The sequence below is a fragment of the Bubalus kerabau genome, chromosome 2, assembly GCF_029407905.1.
Source record: "Bubalus kerabau isolate K-KA32 ecotype Philippines breed swamp buffalo chromosome 2, PCC_UOA_SB_1v2, whole genome shotgun sequence".
In the NCBI taxonomy this organism is placed as follows: domain Eukaryota; kingdom Metazoa; phylum Chordata; class Mammalia; order Artiodactyla; family Bovidae; genus Bubalus; species Bubalus kerabau.
In genome coordinates, this window is record NC_073625.1 from 128,774,730 (window position 1) to 128,795,775 (window position 21,046).

The 21,046-nt window shown below is 37.8% G+C and overlaps 1 protein-coding gene across 19 annotated transcripts in view; it reads right to left on the reverse strand.

Moving 5' to 3' along the window:
- VPS8 (VPS8 subunit of CORVET complex) overlaps positions 1–21,046 on the reverse strand; it is a 303,545-nt gene that overhangs the window by 217,628 nt on the left and 64,871 nt on the right. The window lies entirely within an intron of this gene.

Genomic DNA, 21,046 nt, shown 5'->3' on the forward strand with positions numbered 1-21,046 from the left:
CCTATGATTCTAAAAGGCTATTCTTGCGCCATCCATCCTGCTTCCTTTAGTTATCAATATTCCTCATGACTACATTAGAATCTTACTTAGGTTCTTCAAAAACAGAAACTAAAACCATAGATTTGAATCGTGTTAGAGCTGTATTAAGTCTAAACCCTGAGTGAGAATACAGAGTGAGATGAATAATCTCCAGGAGAAAACAAAACAAAAAAACTTCTTAGAAACATTGGGGAAATTTAATAAACACTCTTAAAAATACATAGTTGAGCTCCCCCTGCCCCAAAATAGGGGCAATACCCAGGGTTTAAAATTGAAAAGGGAACTGCAAACCAAAACAATAAGCCCTGAGCTGTCACTCAAACTGTCTTATAAATGTGTTATTCATATAAGAGCTTGGGTTTTAATGTCAAACAAGCTGAGGCCTTGATTCTTACAACATAAAGAAGTGACACAAAGACCCTCCTAAAACCAGGATTCTTAAAAGATGTCTCCTTAGTGAAAGGAAATTGGGCAGGTGGGGGGGAATGCCTATAGGCATAGAAAGATCACAAGAAATGCTGTCTGTCTCTGCCTGGATGCCTGGACTCAGTGGGGATAAATTTGTACTCTCTGAGAATTTATAATCAAGATCCTGCCTATAGGTGGATTTGGGACTTGAATTTATACTATCTCCCTAGTATGGGAATAATGAAGCCAAGAAATGAACATAAAAGGTGATCCTGAAAAAAGGATACTCCTAGGGCACTTGAAAGAAGAAAATTCCAGAAACAGTATCTGACACAGGCAAAATAAGACCTGAAAAAGTCCCACTAAAGATGTGCTCAAAATAAAAAATTTTAAAGCACCTCATGAAATAATGTACCATAAGTAAATAGCAGCAGAAACTACAAACAACAGAGGGAGACCCATAAAACTTCAAATATTATAATTACTAGGTAGAATTATTAAAGTATATTCAGAATTATTAAAGGCACAAAATAAGGAATTAAGTGCCTAGCCTAGTATTAAGTACTAAGGATAAACTACAGGGATAATGGAGAGTGAAACCACCAGATTAATATATGCAGACAAATCATTCTGTTGATTCTATAAAGGGAGGATCTGGAAAACCAAGACTGAAGATAGGTGGCTATTACAGTCCAAGATGGAAACAGGAGATTAAACTGGGGTAGTGAGAGTAGGCATAAAAAATGGCAGATAGAATCAATAACCATAAAGAAAAACTGTAGAGGTTGGTGACAGACTGGTTGTGGGTAGGAAGGCATAAGGAGTCTATGAAACTGCTAAGTTTCTAGTATGAGTGATAGTTAGATGACGATGTCATGAAATGAGATAAGGAATAAAAGAGGGAGTGTCAGAAGGAAGAAGCTAAATGTAGCCTGGGCTACCATAATAGCTTTGAGGAACATCTTTACTTAGATGTTGAACAGTAAGCAATTGGATATAGTAATCTGAAACACCTGGGTAACAATCACACACTTCTAAGTTATGAGAGGAAATATTATACATGAATAAAACTGTCCAGCAATAACAGGGGAAATAAACCAGTGAACACGGAACTACATCTTGAGGACGACCAATATTTATGACATGGTCAGAGAATGGAAACAATATCCAACTCAGGAACAGTCACAAAGGTTTAAAAGTTAGAAGAAAAGAAAAAGAAAAAAAAAAAGAAGAGCATACAATCATAGATATCTACAGGATACAGAATTTTAAAAAGGAAGGAGTGATCATCACTGTTTAATACAGCACTGGGGATGAAAAAAGATGAACATTTTATTTTATTTATAGATTAGGATACCATCAGTATCAGTAGTAAAAAGGTGTTTTATCTTCGTGATTAGATGGTAAGCACAGTAATGAGTGAGAACCAGCTTGCAGAGAATTGGGGGGAGAAAGGTGAGAAGGGAAGGAGGAGGAGAGGGGGAGGAAGAGGAAGAGAAAACATCAATATATGTGTAACTGAAACCCCTGAATAAGAAAACTAAAACAACAGAATAAAACAAATAGTTCAAGATACAACCCAAGAAAACCTTCCTGAGATTTTTTTTTTTTTAACAGTCATCAATCTACATATTACTAGTGCAGGAAAAAAAATGGCCTAGGATGATTATTCTGAGACCCAGTAAAATTACTGGATTACCCAAACTAAGTAGCCAGTAAATAAGATGAATTTTGAGAGAGAACAAAAAAACACCTGGCTAGCCTCAGATTTTCCCACAGTAGTATTCGATGACAGAAGATAACAGAACAACATTTCAAGATCCTTAAGGAAAGGCAAAATGCTTTTCAATATAAAAGCTAGAAACCAACAATTTGAAGACTCAACAACTCAAAAATCATTGTTCTCTTGAGGCTTCCCTTTTTTTTAACTTCTTCCATATTATTTTATTTTTGGCCAAATCTTGAGCAAATAGCCTCCATATCTGGAAAAAAAAGATGTGTCTTTTATTAAATATTTATCACCTTCTGTTTAGAAGCCTATCATTTTATAGCCAAGAATGTGAAGCATGATATTCTTCTTCATGAAAGTAATATGAATTCAAAGAACATTTGAAAAATACATAAAGACATTTTAAAAAATAAAATGCCCTCCATAATTTTACCACTAAGAGAAAATATTATTTAAAATGATTATATTTCTTTGCCTTTTTCTAATCATTTAGCATAATTAAGATATCAGTTGTTCTCAAAGTGTGACTCATAAGAGGACCACAGGAGGTCTTCAAGACTCAAGAGTTTTGTGAAGTCAAACATTTTCATGATATTATAATCTTAATAATAATATGAAGATTTCACTTTTATTATTCAGCATGTTCACATTTGCAAATATAATGCAACAAGGGTCAGTTAAACTGCTGTCTTCTTGGCCCGAATCCAAGCAGTGGAACCAATCTATACTAGCAGTCATCATATTCTTCATAGTCATACCCTCAGAGGAAAGGGAAAAAATGCCATTTTCACTCAAGATTGCCCTTAGGGGATTCCTTGGTGGTCCGGTGGTTAAGAATTCGCCTACCAATGCAGTTGGACATGGGTTTGATCCCTGGTCAGGAAAGATCCCACATACCACAGGACAGCTAAGCCCACCGCCGCATCAGGAGGAACCACCACAAGAAGCAGCCCGCACATGCAACTACAGAGGAGCCCCAACTCACCGCAACTAGAGAAAGGCCGTGAGCAACAACAAAGACTCAGTGCAGTCAAAAAAACAAACAAAAAAAGACTGTCTTTGATGAAGCAGTGCTTTTTATTAATTTTATTAAATCTCAACCTTCAAGTTACATTAAAAAAAAAAAAATTCTGTGTGATGAAACAAGAAATAGGACTAAAGCACTCCTGTTGCACAGCACAGCACTACAGTTGTCTCAACAAAACCACTTGTGTAACTGTTTGAGTTGTGAGCTGAACCAATCACTTCTATCATGGAGTACGATGATTGACAGAAAAAGATAACTGTTCAGACTTGAGTGTATGACGAAAACTTTTTCAGAAATGGAACACAGTAAAGCTGTCACTTTAAGGGAAAAAAAGGAACATGTTGCTAATGATTAAAATTCAAGCTTTCAATTGAAAATAAGAATTTTGGAAATCATACAGCCACCACTGTGAGCTTTACAGCTTCAGGGTAAAGACTTCACTGGCGAAACTGGAGGTGATTCATTAGCCCTTGGTTTTGTTTTTTTTTTTTTGGCCTCATGGCGTGGCTTGTGGAATCTGTTTCCCTAACAGGAATTGAGCCTGGGCCCCCTCGACAGTGAGAGTGCGGAGTCCTAACCACTGGACCACCAGGGAATTAGCCTTTCTTGAATGAACGGATTCAGCAGCCAAGAAATGACTGGGGAAACTATAGCAAAAGCATTGGCGATCAGCAGGAACTACATTTAACTTAAAAAGTAAGCCTAAAACAAACAGATACCCTGACAGTAAGGAAAAGACTTATATGAAGACAAACTGGGAGGAGAAAGAAAAAAAGAAGGTTGGAGGGAGATTAAGTGGCTTCATCTGCATATTGGTAGTCAAAAGATATCCTTTAAAACTCACAAACTTAGAAGTAGAAACATTTTTAACAGTATAAAAGATAATGGTTAAAATCTGGTACAGAGGAGGGATTGAGGAGGAAGAATAAAGAAAATTACGCTAAGGAGGAAGAATAAAGAAAATTGTGCTAAATTTAATAACAGAAAGGACCAATGCCTCCCCCACAAAAAAATAGAGGATGACAAGAACTATACAATAATTACAAAGGTAATCACTGGAATAAAAGACACAATCTTAAATATCAGAAGTACAGTAAAGTGGTAAAAGGTTTTCTTTTAAAAAAATAAAAACAAAAAATATTTGTTTTAATTCACCCAAGATTTTCAGATTGAAATCTGAAAAAAGCAAAAATCTAAAATCTTAAAGCCAACCCTAAAACTCCATGCAAAGAAAAACAGGATTGTGATCAGATTAAATGTTGTTTATCGGCTAAAGTAAAATTCAGGATAAAATGGTATTAAGTGAGTAAATAAACCATCATGAAGATCAATTTCCTATTTCTATATGCCAAATTACAACATGGTACACTCTATATTAGACAGTGCTAATGCTCCTAAGGCTTAGAAGATGGAAGGAAAAAGAGAGAAAAGAGTGCTGTAACAGGGCACTTTAATTCACTTCTCACTGTCCACGAGAAACTGGGTGGACGAAAAATGAGTAAGGATTTAGGATATCTAACAATTTAAAAAGTCTGACTGATAATGAACTATTTAGTCTCTGTGAAAACACACAAAACACTATATTTCAAGTGCTGATGGAACACTAATGAGAAGTGATCATACATTGGGCCACAGACACACCAAAAAAAAACCCTAAATAAACTCCAAAATGTAGAATTAGTACACAAAACATTATCTGATCCCAATACAAAAAAACTAGAAAGCAATCATACATCAGAAAATAAATGTTCTTTCCACCTAAAAAATAAACTTTCTCTAAAACTCTTCAAAGAAGGAATACTAATCACATTTGAAGATTATAAAGTCAACAATGACAGTGGTACATACTGAATTGACTCTTTACTGACTGAGCCACCAGGGAAACCCATGAATACCGGAGTGGGTAACCTATCCCTTATCCAGGGAACTACCCGACCCAGGAATTGAACCAGGGTCTCCTGCATTGCAGGTAGATTCTTTACCAGCTGAGCTACCAGGGAAGCCCACTGAATTGATAGCTTTAAAGAAATCTATAAATTGACATTTTTAGAACTCCAACATCAGCAAAACATACATTTTTCTTAAACACACAGGACATTTACTAAGATAAATGATGTATTTTAGGCCATAAAGCAAGTTTCAAATTTAAAAAGATTCAAGTCATACAAAGTATGTTCTCAGACCACAATGAAATTAAATCAGAAATTAACAAAATAAGTAACAACAGAGATGACATCGCTATAGATTCTCCAGATATGAAAAGGGTAATGAAAATGTCATGAGTTGTTGAGAATGATGAAACTTAGATGAAATGGCTGCATTTCTTTAAAGATAGAAAATATCAATGCTCACTCAAATAGAAATAGAACTACATAACCTTCTAAGAAAATGTACTTTAAAATTTTCCTACAAAGAAAACTCAAAAACTTTGATACTTTCAATGGTAAATTTTATCAATCATTTAAGGAATAAATATCAAGTATTATAATTATTATTATTAAAATCAACTCTTCCATAACACTGAAAAGGAGGTAATAATTCACAACTAATTCTATGAAGTCAGTATAACTCAACACCAAAACCACACAAAGGCATCACAAGAAAACAAAACAGATTACCATTCTTTATGAACACAGATATTCACATTAGAAAGGATAATATCTCATAACCAAGCAGATTTACCTAAGGAATATAAGTTGGTTTAAAACTCAAAAAATCAATATAAATCACCTAATTAACAATGAACTATGGACGGAGGTTCATGACATTGTACAGGAGACAGGGATCAAGACCATCCCCAAGAAAAAGAAATGCAAAAAAGCAAAATGGCTGTCTGAGGAGGCCTTACAAATAGCTGGGAAAAGAAGAGAACCGAAAAGCAAAGGAGTTCATAATTCATACCCATTTGAATGCAGAGTTCCAAAGAACAGCAATGAGAGATAAGAAAGCTTTCCTCAGTGATCAGTGCAAAGAAATAGAGGAAAACAATAGAGTGGGAAAGACTAGAGATCTCTTCAAGAAAATTAGAGATGCCAAGGGAACATTTCATGCAAAGATGGGCTCGATAAAGGACAGAAATGGTATGGACCTAACAGAAGCAGAAGATATTAAGAAGAGATGGCAAGAATACACAGAAGAACTGTACAAAAAAGATCTTCATGACCCAGATAATCATGATGGTGTGATCACTCACCTAGAGCCAGGAACATGAAGTCAAGTGGGCCTTAGGAAGCACACTACCAACAAAGCTAGTGGAGGTGATAGAATTCCAGCTGAGCTATTTCAAATCCTGAAAGATGATGCTGTGAAAGTGCTGCACTCAGTATGCCAGCAAATCGGGAAAACTCAGCAGTGGCCACAGGACTGGAAAAGGTCAGTTTTCATTTCAATCCCAAAGAAAGGCAATGCCAAAGAATGCTCAAACTACTGTACAATCGCACTCATCTCACACACTAGTAAAGTAATGCTCAAAATTCTCCAAGCCAGGCTTCAGCAATACATGAACCGTGAACTTCCAGATGTTCAGGCTGGTTTTAGAAAAGGCAGAGGAACCAGAGATCAAATTGCCAACATCCACTGGATCATGGAAAAAGCAAGAGAGTTCCAGAAAAACATCTATTTCTGCTTTATTGACTATACCAAAGCCTTTGACTGTGTGGATCATAATAAACTGTGGAAAATTCTGAAAGAGATGGGAATACCAGACCACCTGACCTGCGTCTTGAGAAATCCGTATGCAGGTCAGGAAGCAACAGTTAGAACTGGACATGAAACAACAGACTGGTTCCAAATAGGAAAAGGAGTACGTCAAGGCTGTATATTGTCACCCTGCTTATTTAACTTGTATGCAGAGTATATCATGAGAAATGCTGGGCTGGAGGAAGCACAAGCTGGAATCAAGATTGCCAGGAGAAATATTAATAACCTCAGATACACAGATGACACCACCCTTATGGCAGAAAGCAAAGAAGAACTAAAGAGCCTCTTGATGAAAGTCAAAGAGGAGAGTGAAAAAGTTGGCTTAAAGCTCAACATTCAGAAAATGAAGATCATGGCATCTGGTCCCATCACTTCATGGGAAATGGATGGGGAAACAGTGGTGGACTTTATTTTGGAGGGCTCCAAAATCACTGCAGATGGTGATTGCAGCCATGAAATTAAAAAACGCTTACTCCTTGGAAGAAAAGTTATGACCAACCTAGACAGAATATTGAAAAGCAGAGACATTACTTTGCCAACAAAGGTCCGTCTAGTCAAGGCTATGGTTTTTCCAGTGGTCATGTATGGATGTGAGAGTTGGACTATAAAGAAAGCTGAGTGCCAAAGAATTGATGCTTTTGAACTGTGGTGTTGGAGAAGACTCTTGAGAGTCCCTTGGACTGCAGGAAGATCCAACCAGTCCATCCTAAAGCAAATCAGTCCTGGGTATTCATTGGAAGGACTGATACTGAAGCTGAAACTCCAATACTTTGGCCACCTGATGCGAAGAGCTGACTCATCTGAAAAGACCCTGATGCTGGGAAAGATTGAGGGCAGGAGGATAAGGGGACAACAGAGGATGTGATGGTTGGATAGCATCACTGACTCAATGGACATGAGTTTTGGTAAACTCCAGGAATTGGTGATGGACAGGGAGGCCTGGCGTGCTGCAGTTCATGGGGTCGCAGAGAGTCAGACACGACTTAGCCACTGAACTGAACTGAATTAACAAATGAAAAAAATCATATCAAACAGTGAATAAAGTATATCTGACAAAATTCAACATCCATTCATGAAAAAGAACTCTTAGAATAATAGAGAGGGAAATTTCCACAACTTGATAAAGAGTATCTGCAACAAATATGCAACTAACATTACACTTAACGGTGAAAAATCAAATGTTTTAACTCTGGGAACAAGGCAAGAATGTCAGCTCTCACCAGTCTTATTCAACAAGGGAAGAAGTTCCAGCCCTAGAAATACTGCCCTGGAAGTTCCAGCCATTGGCAGGGGTGGTATTAGGGGTGGTGGGGGAGAAAGCACAGATTAGGAAGAAAAAAACAAAACCGTTCCTGTATGTGGATAACATGGTTGTCTACATAGCAGATCCCAAGGAATCTACACAAAATTTCCTAGAACAAAGAAGTGAGTCCAGCAAGATTGCAGGATACAAGATAAACACAAAAACCAACTATATGCTATTAGTGAACATATGGCCACCAAAATAAAAAATTCAGTCCCATCTACAATTGCAAAAGAAAAGAAGGGAGGAGGGGAGGGACGCAGGCAGGCAAACTGACTAGGTATACATCTAATAAATCATGTACAGCAATCATACTGGAAGACTCAACATGGTAAAGATGTCAATTCTGCCCAAATTGATACATATGTATAATATATTGATAATTTCTATCAAAATCCTCACAAGATTTTTTTGTACAGACAAGAATATTATAAAATGCATATGGAAAAGAAATTAGAATAGCTGAAATAATTTTGATATGAAAAATAAAGTGAAAGAATCACTTTATCCAATTTCAAGACTTACTGTATATAGCTACAGTAACCAAGAGTGTGGCATTGGCAGAAGTACAGACACACAGATCAACGCAACAGAAAGGAGAACTGAGAAGTAGACCCACACAAGTACACCCAACTCATTTTTGACAAAGGTGCTAAAGCAATTCACTGGGGGAAAGCTAGCTTTTTCAACAAATGATGCCAGAGCACTTGGACATTTATAAGCCAAAAAATAAAAATAAACCTTCAATCTAAGTCTAAGTTATGTAAAATTTAACTCAAAATATCACAGATTTAAGTATAAACACGAAGCTGTAAAACTTAAAAAAAAAACACACACAGGAAAAATCTTCAGGATCCCAGGTTAGGCAAAGAGTTCTTAGACATGATGCCAAAGCATAAAATAAAAAGAAACTGGACTTCATCAAAATTTACAACTTTTGCTCTTCAAACGGCCCTGCTAAAAAGTGTAAAAAGAAAAGTTACTGATTGAAAGAATCATCTATTCGACAAAAAACTAGAATGTAGAATACATTTTTTAAAAAATCTAAAATTATCAAAACTCAACAGTAAAATGGAAATCCACTTAGAACATAGGCAAAACACATGAGCAAAATTTGACAGAAGTTAAACCACAATGAGATATCACTACACATCTATCAGAATAGCAAAAATAAAATTGAGAGTGACTTCACCAAATACTGGTGAGGACATGGACAAACCAGATCATTCATATATTGTTGCTGAAAACATAAAATGGTACAACTACTCTGGAAAACAATTTGGTAGTTTCTTAAAAAAAAAAATTAAATATGCAGCTATTGTATAATCCAGCAATTGCACTCTTGAACATTTCTCTCAGAGAAATGAAGAAAGCTTATACAAACTTATATACAAAAGTTTATAGCAGCTTTATTTTTAACAGCCCCAAGCTGGAAACAATGTAGATGTCCTTCAACGAGTGCATGGTTAATTATACTGTGGTATGTCCATCCACACTATGGAATACAACTCAGCAATAAAAAGCAACAAACTACTGACAGATACAACCACCTAGATGAATCCCCAAAGAATTCAGTTGAATTTAAAAAGGTCAATCCCCAAAAGTTACATACTAAAAATTCTATTTACACAGCATTCTTGAAATGACAAAATGATAGAAATGGAGAACAATTAACGGTTGCCAAAGGATAAGAAATGGGGGAGGCGGGGGGAGAGGAGAGAAGAAGTCATGGCTACAGAAGGGCATAATGAGGGATGCATGTGGTGATGATGCTGTTTTTTGGTATCTTTACTGCACTGGTCAATATCCTGGTTAAGTACTTGTACTACAGTTTTACAAAATGTTCCCACTCGGAAAAACTAAGAGTACAATGGATCTGTTTACATTAATTTTTGCAACTAAATGTGAATCTACAATGATTCAAGAGCTCCCCAGGTGGTGCTAGTAGTAAAGAACCCCCCTGCCAATTCAGGAGACATAAGAGATGAGGGTTCGATCCCTGGGTCAGGAATATCCCCTGGAGGGGGGCATGGCAACCCAGTCTGGTATTCTTGCTTAGAGAATCCCATGGACAGAGGAGCCTTGCAAGCTACACTGCAGAGGGTCACACAGAGTCGGACACAACTGAAGTGACTTAGCATGCATGTACAATGATCCAAACATTTAATGTTTAATTAAAAGAACATTGCTAATTATTACAGAAATGCAAATCAAAACTACAATGAGATATCACCTTACTTCAGCCAGAATAGCTATCATCAAAAAATCCACAAACAATAAATGCTGGAGAGGGTGTGGAGAGAAGGGAACTCTCCTAAACTGTTGGTGAGAATGTAAACAGGTACAGCTACTACAGAGAACAGTATGAAGGTTCCTTAAAACTAAAAATAGAACTGCCATATGAACCTGCTGGGCACATATCTGGAGAAAAACATGATCCAAAAGGATACATGCACCCCAGTGTTCACTGCAGCACTGTTTACTGCTAACTGCTAAGTCACTTCAGTCGTGTCCGACTCTATGTGACCCCACAGACGGCAGCCCACCAGGCTCCCCCGTCCCTGGGATTCCCCAGGCAAGAACACTGGAGTGGGTTGCCATTTCCTTCTCCAATGCATGAAAGTGAAGAGTGAAAGTGAAGTCGCTCAGTCATGTCCGACTCCTAGCAACCCCATGGACTGCAGCCCACCAGGCTCCTCCATCCATGGGATTTTCCAGGCAAGAGTACTGGAGTGGGGTGCCATTGCCTTCTCTGCAATGTTTAAAATAGCCTAGAAATGGAAGCAACTTAAGTATCCATCAACAGATAAATGGCTTTAGAAGATGCGGTTTATATATATATAAACCATTATATATATATATTTATATATATATATATATATATATATATATATAATGGAATACTACTCAGCCTTAAAAAAGAACAAAATAATGCCATTTGCAGCACCATGGATGGACATAGACATTGTCATACTGAGTGAACTCAGACAGAGAAGGACAAATAATGACATCCTTTATATGTGGAGTCTAAAAAGAAATGATACAAATGAACTTGCACAACAGAAAGGGACTCACCAACTTAGAAAATGAACTTATAGTTACCAGAGAGAAGAATGAGAGGAAGAGATAGTTAGGGAGTTTGGGGTGGACGTGTACACGCTGTATTTAAAACACATAACCAACATATACCTACTGTACAGCACATGGAACTCTGCTAGAGAAAGACCACTTCAGCAACGAAGACACAGCACAGCCAAAAATAAACAAACAGATATATATATATATATATAATTTAAAAAGAAAAAAGAAAAAGACCAGTTCTTCTACTGAAGCAAAACCCTCAGTCCTTCCAGCCAGACCTGTCTACACATGCCTCACTATGAGATATTGGGAGATCAAGGACCCACATGCAAACTCCAAGTCCTCCTGCCTGTGCTGTGTGCTGCTTGCTTATTTGATTGTCTTGCAACACAGACACTGTGAGCAACATCTGCTTTAAGCAGGAGATTCCTCTGAGTCTCAAAAGCATACAAGGCCATCCCTGAGAAACAGGTGAACTTCTGGTCTCCAGAATTTTTAAAAAGTAAACATTTTTCTAATCTCTTCCTCAATACACAGCCCTATAAGTGATCAAGTGACTGAAGAAGATTGTTTCTCTTGTTAGATATCTGTGTATACTCAAGATTAATTTTAAAAGACAATATGAATATGTGACTTACATGCTGAGCTGACAGAAGACCTAAATTTAAGCATGTCAATTGTCTGAGTGACTGAATAGATCATTTTATTGCATTGTGACTGTCTTACCATCTGCCAACTGAAGATATAATCTCTGGCTTTCCCTATTTCATGGGGATGATGTGAAAAGAAACGAGATAGTAGATGCAGATTCCTCTGCAATATAACTAGTGCAATATAATTCTCATAATTTATATTCTAAAAATCAATCAGGCAATAAAAAATGCATTGTTTGATAATGATTCAAAGTCTTAATTAAAGTCTAGAATATATATGCACACCAAAGCAGATACACATACCTAAACACACACACACATCTCAGATAGACAGATCAACAGATCAATCCATCTCTGCAGGTGCTCAGAATTAAACAGCTGGTATTCCAGTATTAGTACACAAACACCGTGAACAGCTATATATAAATAGCTCTCTGTATGCGTAAATGTGTATATGTATTTTTCCTTCTTTTTTCTTTTCAGATATCATTATAACAAAATAATCTCATAAGGAAAAAAATCTGAATCCCTAGAACCAACATTTTTAAACAAGCCTCAGAGATAAAGCAGTGTGCTGGACACCAGTACTGTTTTTCCTTCTTCGAATCATTTCAGGGAAACATGAATTAGACAAGGAAAGCTCTACTGCTTCATCCTACATTCAGCTTTTAGTCCCTGTCCACTCTTTGGCATGAACTCTTAATACAAAAATAAATGCTAACGGCTGCAATAACAAAGGCCTTGAATGTTCTTATTGACATGGAAATGTAAAATGAAACTGGGAAGGGAGCCTGGAAATGATTAACGTAAGGTTTCACTTTAAAGATATTTTTAAATTATATAACTTTTCAAATCTTTTTAAGGTTGATTCATATTTTTTAAATGCTTTGGGTTTATTTATTTAACCTCTACTCTGTAACATGAACAAAGATAAACGTAGCAAGATAAAATAACCAAAAATACATGAAAATGCTTCCACAGTTCACTTGGCAGCTTTAGAGTTGGAGAACACTGTTAACAGAGAACTCAGATACCAGAAAAGCCAAAGGGACAGACTGTTTCTGGAGTTGTTAACTGTGTTGAATACTACTGAGGACAAATAAGATGAGGAATAAAAGGGCCCAAGATCATTCAAATATGATTACTATGATTACCCTAAAATGAATTCATTTGTATTTTCACTTTTGTATATATTTTAGTATCTTCCTAAAACCACATTATTATTTAGGTCTTCTTTATTGCAAAGTGACCTAGCTGACAACATACTGGTCTGAAATTTTCAAAGAATAAACTGCAAGGTGTACAGAATAGGGTCAAGGCTCCCAAGTCAAAGAGGCTGGGTGCCCACTGTGGTTTGATTTACTGTATGATACTACACAAGTTATTCAACCTCCCTCTGCATCTGTTTATACTAGTAAGCATCTGTAAAATGGGGATAAATAATAATACCTAATCCTCAAGTGTGTTATCAAGATTAAAGGAGATACCCGCCAGGCACATAGCATACAATAATATTAGTCATGACTGTGGACATCTGTGCTGCAAAGGCTAAGTTTCATTCTCAGTTCAAACCTCCCCGAGTTAGACTGAAGACAGCTAGGTTTAAAATATATTTCTTAAGGCAAACACAGTATACAAGATAAATTCATGTATTTTAAAAAATTCCTTCAACAAATACTTATCAAAATCAAGGGCACTAAACCAGATGCTGGGAATACAGTGGTGAAAAGATTAAAAAATGGTCTCTGAACTCATACAAGTCCCTAGCCTTACAAAGTCTAGCTGGGGAAGACTGACACTGAATGAGTGATTTACGTGACAATTTTTACAAAGAAATGAATCTGACAATCTGGAAGTCAGAGGAAGTGACGTTTAAGCTGGCACCTGAAAATACACAGGAGCTAAAAAAAAAAAAAAGTTGGGGGTAGCATTTTTTATGCATAGAACACACCATGAGCAAAGGCTCTGAGTCAAGAAAGAACAGGAATACCAAGGATCTGAAAAGAACTCTGAAGTATGAAAGGGATACAGAGAATTACAGGAATACAGGCAGGGATAGATCACACAGAGCCCTAGAAACCGCCTGGGAATACAGTCTTTACTGTGAAATGAGAAGCCCTTAAGATATTTTAAAATCCTGAGAGTCTCATGTCTAAACGTAATACATTTCTCTCTGGCTGCTGTGTGGAGAAATGGTCTCTAAAGTACAATAAGACTATGTACAGGAAGATCAATGCAGAGGCTATGGTAATATACCAAGAGAAGACTGATGGTGATGTGGAACAGGCCAGTGGTAGACTAGACAGAATGATTAAATTGGAGGAATAGTCAAGATGCAGGAAAGGGAACAAGTCAAAGACAAGAATCATTCAATTTACTTTAGGTGGACATGGATCCAATCACTAAAACAGGGGTCATCAGATAAGGTTTTGAGAGGAAATGTTCAGAGCCTAGTGGGCCGCCATGTATGGGGTTGCACAGAGTCGGACACAACTGACATGACTTAGCAGCAGTAGCAGTTTATGAGTTTGAAAGTGAAAATATTAGTCTTCAGTCATGTCTGACTCTTTGCGACCCCATGGACTGTAGCCAACCAGGCTCCTCTGTCAATGGAATTCTCCAGGCAGGAATACTGGAATGGGTTGCCCTTTCCTTTTCCAGGGGATCTTCCTGACCCAGGGATCAAACCTGGGTCTCCTACATTGTAAGCAGATTCTTTACCATCTGAGGCACCAGAGAAAACCCTCATGAGTTTGAGGTACCTATAAAACATCCAAGTGAAGATGTAAATGGACAACTTAACTATAGGGATCTTAGAACTCAGAACAACTTAGGTTGGAGGTAATAGTAAGATAGCTATTTACCTATGTCACAAGATAAAGTAATGATTCTTAAACTTCCAACATGCTGATGAATCATATCTCAGGGGCTGAATTCAAATCCTGGTCACAAATTTCAGAGAGCCTAACTCAGCAGAACAGGGAAATAACTCAAGAAAAGGCATTTTTAACAAATACTCTCAAGTGACAGACAATATCTTGAGAATGAACAAAGAAAGACATTAGTAGCAAGAAAGAGAGGAAAAAAACCTGGAATGTATGATACCAGAGAAGCCATTGAGACAGACTGTTTCCAGAGTTGTTCACTGTGTTGATTGCTACTAAGGACCAATAAGATGAGGAATAAAAGGGCCCACAGAACTCAGACAAGGAATGGGAGGGAGGTGAGGAGACGAAGACAGCTATGTGTGGCTCTGTTGAGACTGTACAAACAAGAGGCATAATAAGACTGTGGGAGATGGCGTGGGGCAAAGAAGGGATTTGTTTGTTGTCCGACTTTGTTTTTAGGAGCTTCCCTGGCAGCTCAGACAGTAAAGAATCTGCCTGTAATGTAGGAGACCCAGGTTAGATCCCTGGGTCGGGAAGATTCCCTGGAGAAGGGAATGGCAACCTACTCCAGTATTCTTGCCTGGAAATCCCATGGAGAGAGGAGCCTGGCTGGCTACAGTCCACAGGGTCGCAAAAGTCAGACACGACTGAGCAACTAACACTTTCACGCTTTGTTTTGGGGATAAGAAAGACAGCCTGAAGAAAAGGCAAGGTTCAAGATGTATGAGACAAGAGAACACTTTCTCTTTAATCTTACTAGCTATTGTACAAATAAATTATAATTATAGGTTCAAACCTTTCTTAGATAAATAAAAGCCAAAGCCTGTCAAAAACATCATGAGATCCAAAAGCTATCTTCTGTAGTTAAGACAGGGCAAATATTGATTGATCTTTGGAGGAAAGCAAAAATACTGAATGGTATTATATATTCTGATTCTAAGGAAAAGGTGAGGCTCCTCCTCAAAGGTAAAGATTAAAACTGAGACAGCAGACATGAGAGCCACCTGCTGGTAAAATGTAAATGCTCAGTTTGTTTCTTTTTTTTTTTGGCCATGCCACAGGGCATGTGGGATCTTTGGTCCCCAACCAGGGATCAGACCTGCACCATCTGCATTGCAAGTGTAGAGTCTTAACCAGTGGACCACCGAGGAAGTCCCAATGCTCAGTATTCTGACTGAGATAGAATCTAGTCTTAGGAATTTCAACTAATTGGATTACTGGATACCTGTTTCCAATGAGTTTCTTGATAAAGATAATGAAGTCTCAGATCTTCCCACCCAGCAAAACAAAGTCTTTTATAAACACTCCTGTTTCAATGTTATTCTCTCAAATCATCCCACCTTCGCCTTCTGAAACATGTACATTACCTTATGTAAAATAGATGACCAGTGCAAGTTCTATACATGAAGCAGGGAACCCAAAGCTGGTGCTCTGGGACAACCCAGAGGGATGGGGTAGGGAGGGAGATGGGAGAGGGGTTCAGGATGGGGTGACACATGTACACCTGTGGCCGATTCATGTTGACGTATGGCAAAAATCATCACAATATTGTAATAATCCTCCAATTAAAATAAATTAATTAATCAAAAAAAAATCTCCTAGTTAGTTGGTCATCATCCCTTTACTTCAATACATTCGACAGGAGGAGGCACACAGTCCAAGACTTATTACATAATCAATAGACCATTTAAAACTGAACTAGACCTTCTACCCACTTATGGGCTTCCCTGATAGCTCAGTTGGTAAAGAATCTGCCTGCAATGCAGGAGACCTGGGTTGGGAAGATACCCTGGAGAAGGGAAAGGCTACTCACTCCAGTATTCTGGCCTAGAGAATTCCATGGACTGTATAGGCCATGGAGTCACAGAGTCGGACACAACCGAACGACTTTCACTTTCACATACTAGCCTTGCCTCTGCTGCAGTACAATAAATCTCCCTATGATAGTCCTTCACTATCTGAAAGCAGATAGTGCTTTCAGATATCTGAAACTTATATATATACTTATATCTGAAACTTATACCATATCTGCACTTACTTTCTCCCCAGATTAAACAACTCTGGTATTTTTTTTTTTTAACTGTTGATTTTAAAACCTCCCACCAGCCCAGTTGTTGGATAAAAGCTGGACCGTCAATAGTCCATAAACTATCTTATTTAGTTTTTATTTTCAACACATAGCCCAGTGGTACTATCACTTTCCTCTATCTGGGTCTTAATACACAGTTGACTCATACTAAGTTTATGGTCAACTAAAATCCTGTCCAGCTAGATTTCCCCAATTCAGGATGCATTCAACTTAATTATTTGAATCCAGTGTGAGTCTTGATGTCTATCCTTGCTAAATTTCACCTCATAACAATTTTGATTGCACTTTGTCAAGATCATTTTGGACCCTGATTCTTGGTTCTATCCAAATTCGACAAGCCATTCAATAAATCTTCATCCAAATCAATGATAAAAACTTGGATATGAAAGAGCCCTAGAAAGTAATTAATACTAGGCCCGCAAAATACTCTTTGGGGTAGGAATGTTCATCATCTGTAAATCTACTATTTACTAATCCATCTCAGCAATAAGGGTAATGAAAAACTAAGGCAAAACTTTAACAAAATCAAGATGTTATGTAATAAGCATTGCATGAATGTAGTGTCCTCACATTCTTTTCAAAAGTGCTGTTTTTATGAGTTTAGCAAGGTTGTTCTTAAGTGAACTCATGGAAAATGTTCACAAAGCACAGTGGGGTTACAGTGGATAGTTCCTACATCCACTTTTCTTCTACAAAATTACACTGTAAGAGTTAACCTATTTTACTATTTTATGATTAAATATTTACAATTTAACACTTAAAACAGCAGATTTGTGGCCATTTGTGCATGTATTTTACTCATCCTAATGGGCTAAAGATCACCTTTTACCAAAGTATAGTCTTCCTGAGTGAAATAAGTTATGTCTTCTCTGCTTAGGCATCCATGCTTAAGCAAGTGTGCCTTATTTGAAAACTGATCCAAAGTTACTTACAAATTATTTAGATAGCTCTGACTGTTCAAATAGGACCATGGGTTATAATTCCACTGGGTCTTGAGATCTGAACAATCATAATGTAACTATATGAAACATATGCTGGGCTTCAGCCTGTTTCTTTAATATATTTATCTGGACTTTTCCATTTTAAAGACCACTCTCTGCACTCATGAAAATAGAAGCAAAACCAGAAGTGCTGCTTCAGGGTAGAGTGTAGCATTCCAGATGTGGACTCCGAAGTCCCAGTACTGGATTCTAATCCCAGCTCTATTGTTCACCAGCTATGTGATCTGCAACAGGTGATTTAACCTCTCTGTGCCTTGGTCTCACTCATAAATGTGAATAATGACAAAACCTACCTTGTAGAGTTACAGGAATTAAATAAGTTAACATGTGTAAATGGTTTGTAATGGTGTCTGCCACACAGTAAGCACTGAATACTTTAGATGTTTGCTATAATTATCATTCCTGATCGTCTACTATCATCACCCCTTCTCACCCATCCTTTCCCTGAACTTGCTCTGAAAATAACAATACAGTACAATGGATACTTAAGAGCTGGGTTTTGAAGTCAGAATAACCTGGACTGGAGTTTCTGACCCCACACTTAATCAGCAATATTACCTTCAGAAGTCACTTAATCTCTCTCAGCCTAAACTTTCTCTTCTATAATATGAGGATAATAAGAGGATCTACTTCATAGGGTTGTTGCAGGAATTAAACAAAAATGAATGCCACACCCTTCACCCAGTACTTGGCATGTAATACACATATTAGGATCAGATCAGTCGCTCAGTTGTGTCCGACTCTTTGTGACCCCATGAATCGCAGCACGCCAGGCCTCCCTGTCCATCACCAACTCCCGAAGTTCACTCAAACTCACGTCCATTGAGTCGGTGATGCCATACAGCCATCTCATCCTCTGTCGTCCCCTTCTCCTCTTGCTCCCAATCCCTCCCAGCGTCAGAGTCTTTTCCAATGAGTCAACTCTTCGCATGAGGTGGCCAAAGTACTGGAGTTTCAGCTTTAGCATCATTCCTTCCAAAGAAATCCCAGGGCTGATCTCCTTCAAAATGGACTGGTTGGATCTCCTTGCAGTCCAAGGGACTCTCAAGAATCTCCAACACCACAGTTCAAAAGCATCAATTCTTCGGCGCTCCGCCTTCTTCACAGTCCAACTCTCATATCCATACATGACCACAGGAAAAACCATAGCCTTGACTAGACGAACCTTTGTTGGCAAAGTAATGTCTCTGCTTTGGAATATGCTATCTAGGTTGGTCATAACTTTCCTTCCAAGGAGTAAGTGTCTTTTAATTTCATGGCTGCAGTCACCATCTGTAGTGATTTTGGAGCCCAGAAAAATAAAGTCTGACACTGTTTCCATTGTTTCCCCATCTATTTTCCATGAAGTTAATCTTTGTCAAAATCCCTCCGTGTCCTTTAGTATTTTGGTAGGTACAATCTGGACCATACGAGTCTCTTTTCTGATAGTCATATAGATTCTTCATGCTTTTGACAAATATCTTTGGTTATCGACCTCTCTCCAACTTTGGTAGATGTTCTGTGTTTTATAGATATACTTCTCTCAACATTCTTCCCCATTTCCTTTCTCCTTGGATTGTTTGTGGTTATTGTGTCAAAATTTAAAAATTTCCTGTTCTTTGATCTTATGGTTGCCGGGGGGGAAGGATGGGGAGAAAGGACAGTTAGGGAGTTTGGGATAGGCATGTACACACTGCTATATTTAAAATGAATAACCAACAAGCACCTATTGTATAGCACACGGAACTCTGCTCAATGTTATCTGGCAGCCTGGATGAGAGGAGAGTTTGGGGGAGAATGCATACATGTATATGTATGGCTGAGTACCTTTGCTGTTCATCTGAAACTGTCACAACATTGTTAATTGGCTATACCCCAATACAAAATTGGAGAAGGCAATGGCACCCCACTCCAATACTCTTGCTTGGAACATCCCATGGACAGAGGAGCCTGGTGGGCTGCAGTCCATGGGATTGCTAAGGGTCGGACATGACTGAGCGACTTCACTTTGACTTTTCACTTTCATGCATTGAAGAAGGAAATGGCAACCCACTCCAGTATTCTTGCCTAGAGAATCCCAGGGATGGGGGAGCCCGGTGGACTGCCGTCTATGGGGTCGCACAGGGTTGGACACGACTGAAGCGACTTAGCAGCAGCAGCAATACAAAATAAAAAGTTAAAAAAAAATTCCTGTTCTTTGTGAATCTATTAGTATTTAGGGGTATATTAGTATTTTGGCCTATAACCATGAGACTGTGCCCATATTTGTTTTGCTGAAATATCTGCTTTCTAAAATACAGGATTCACAATGTTATTTTTCCTCATGAGATGTTATTATAACCTTTAAAATAAAGAGATAATTTTTCTATCAACAGTTTATCCCTTCTACTTCCCCAATAAAAAGCAAATTCAGAATAATGATTCCCACCACTGTTATCTTTACCGCCTATGAGGCTAAGTGATTAATAAATCAAAATTTTATTAGATATTCTTTTAGCAGAATTAAACTTCTGACAAATATCTAGGTGGTTAAAGAACACATTACTACCATGATTTGTTTCTCAGTAAATTTTAAAATCTGTTTTAGAAACCATCATCTACAGTCCCTGTCATGCTGATTCCTTAATATTTCTCTGTCAGAATATCACTTTTGATTCCTTTTTTCTTTTATAGCTCTCTACCAGGTTCTTCCCCAACAAAGTGGTTTCCACCTTATGTGTATATTCACATGCATGCCATGTGTACACACGCACACACACACATCCTCCTCATTAACCCCTCTAAGCATTCCCTATTGGATGTTCCTTTTCACCAAAGTACACCTTCCAACAACCAGAGTTCTTACATGAATACCACCCTACCACTTCTTGATAACAGATATTCTCTTGTTAAAATAGAGTTTTTTTTTCTCTATATACTGCAGTGATATACAAAATCATTTATATACCAGGTACTATTCCTAAATAGTTCTGTCCCCAAATGCTTTCTCTCTGCCATATGTTTTCCTCCTAGCTTATCTATTTCTATAACCTTATATAAGCTCCTTTCTCTTCTTCACTACAAATTTAATGAGCCTCTAGCCACAAGGTAATGTTACTTTGCTAGAAGCCCACTACTATGGCATTCAATAGTACAGTTCAGGAAACCAAA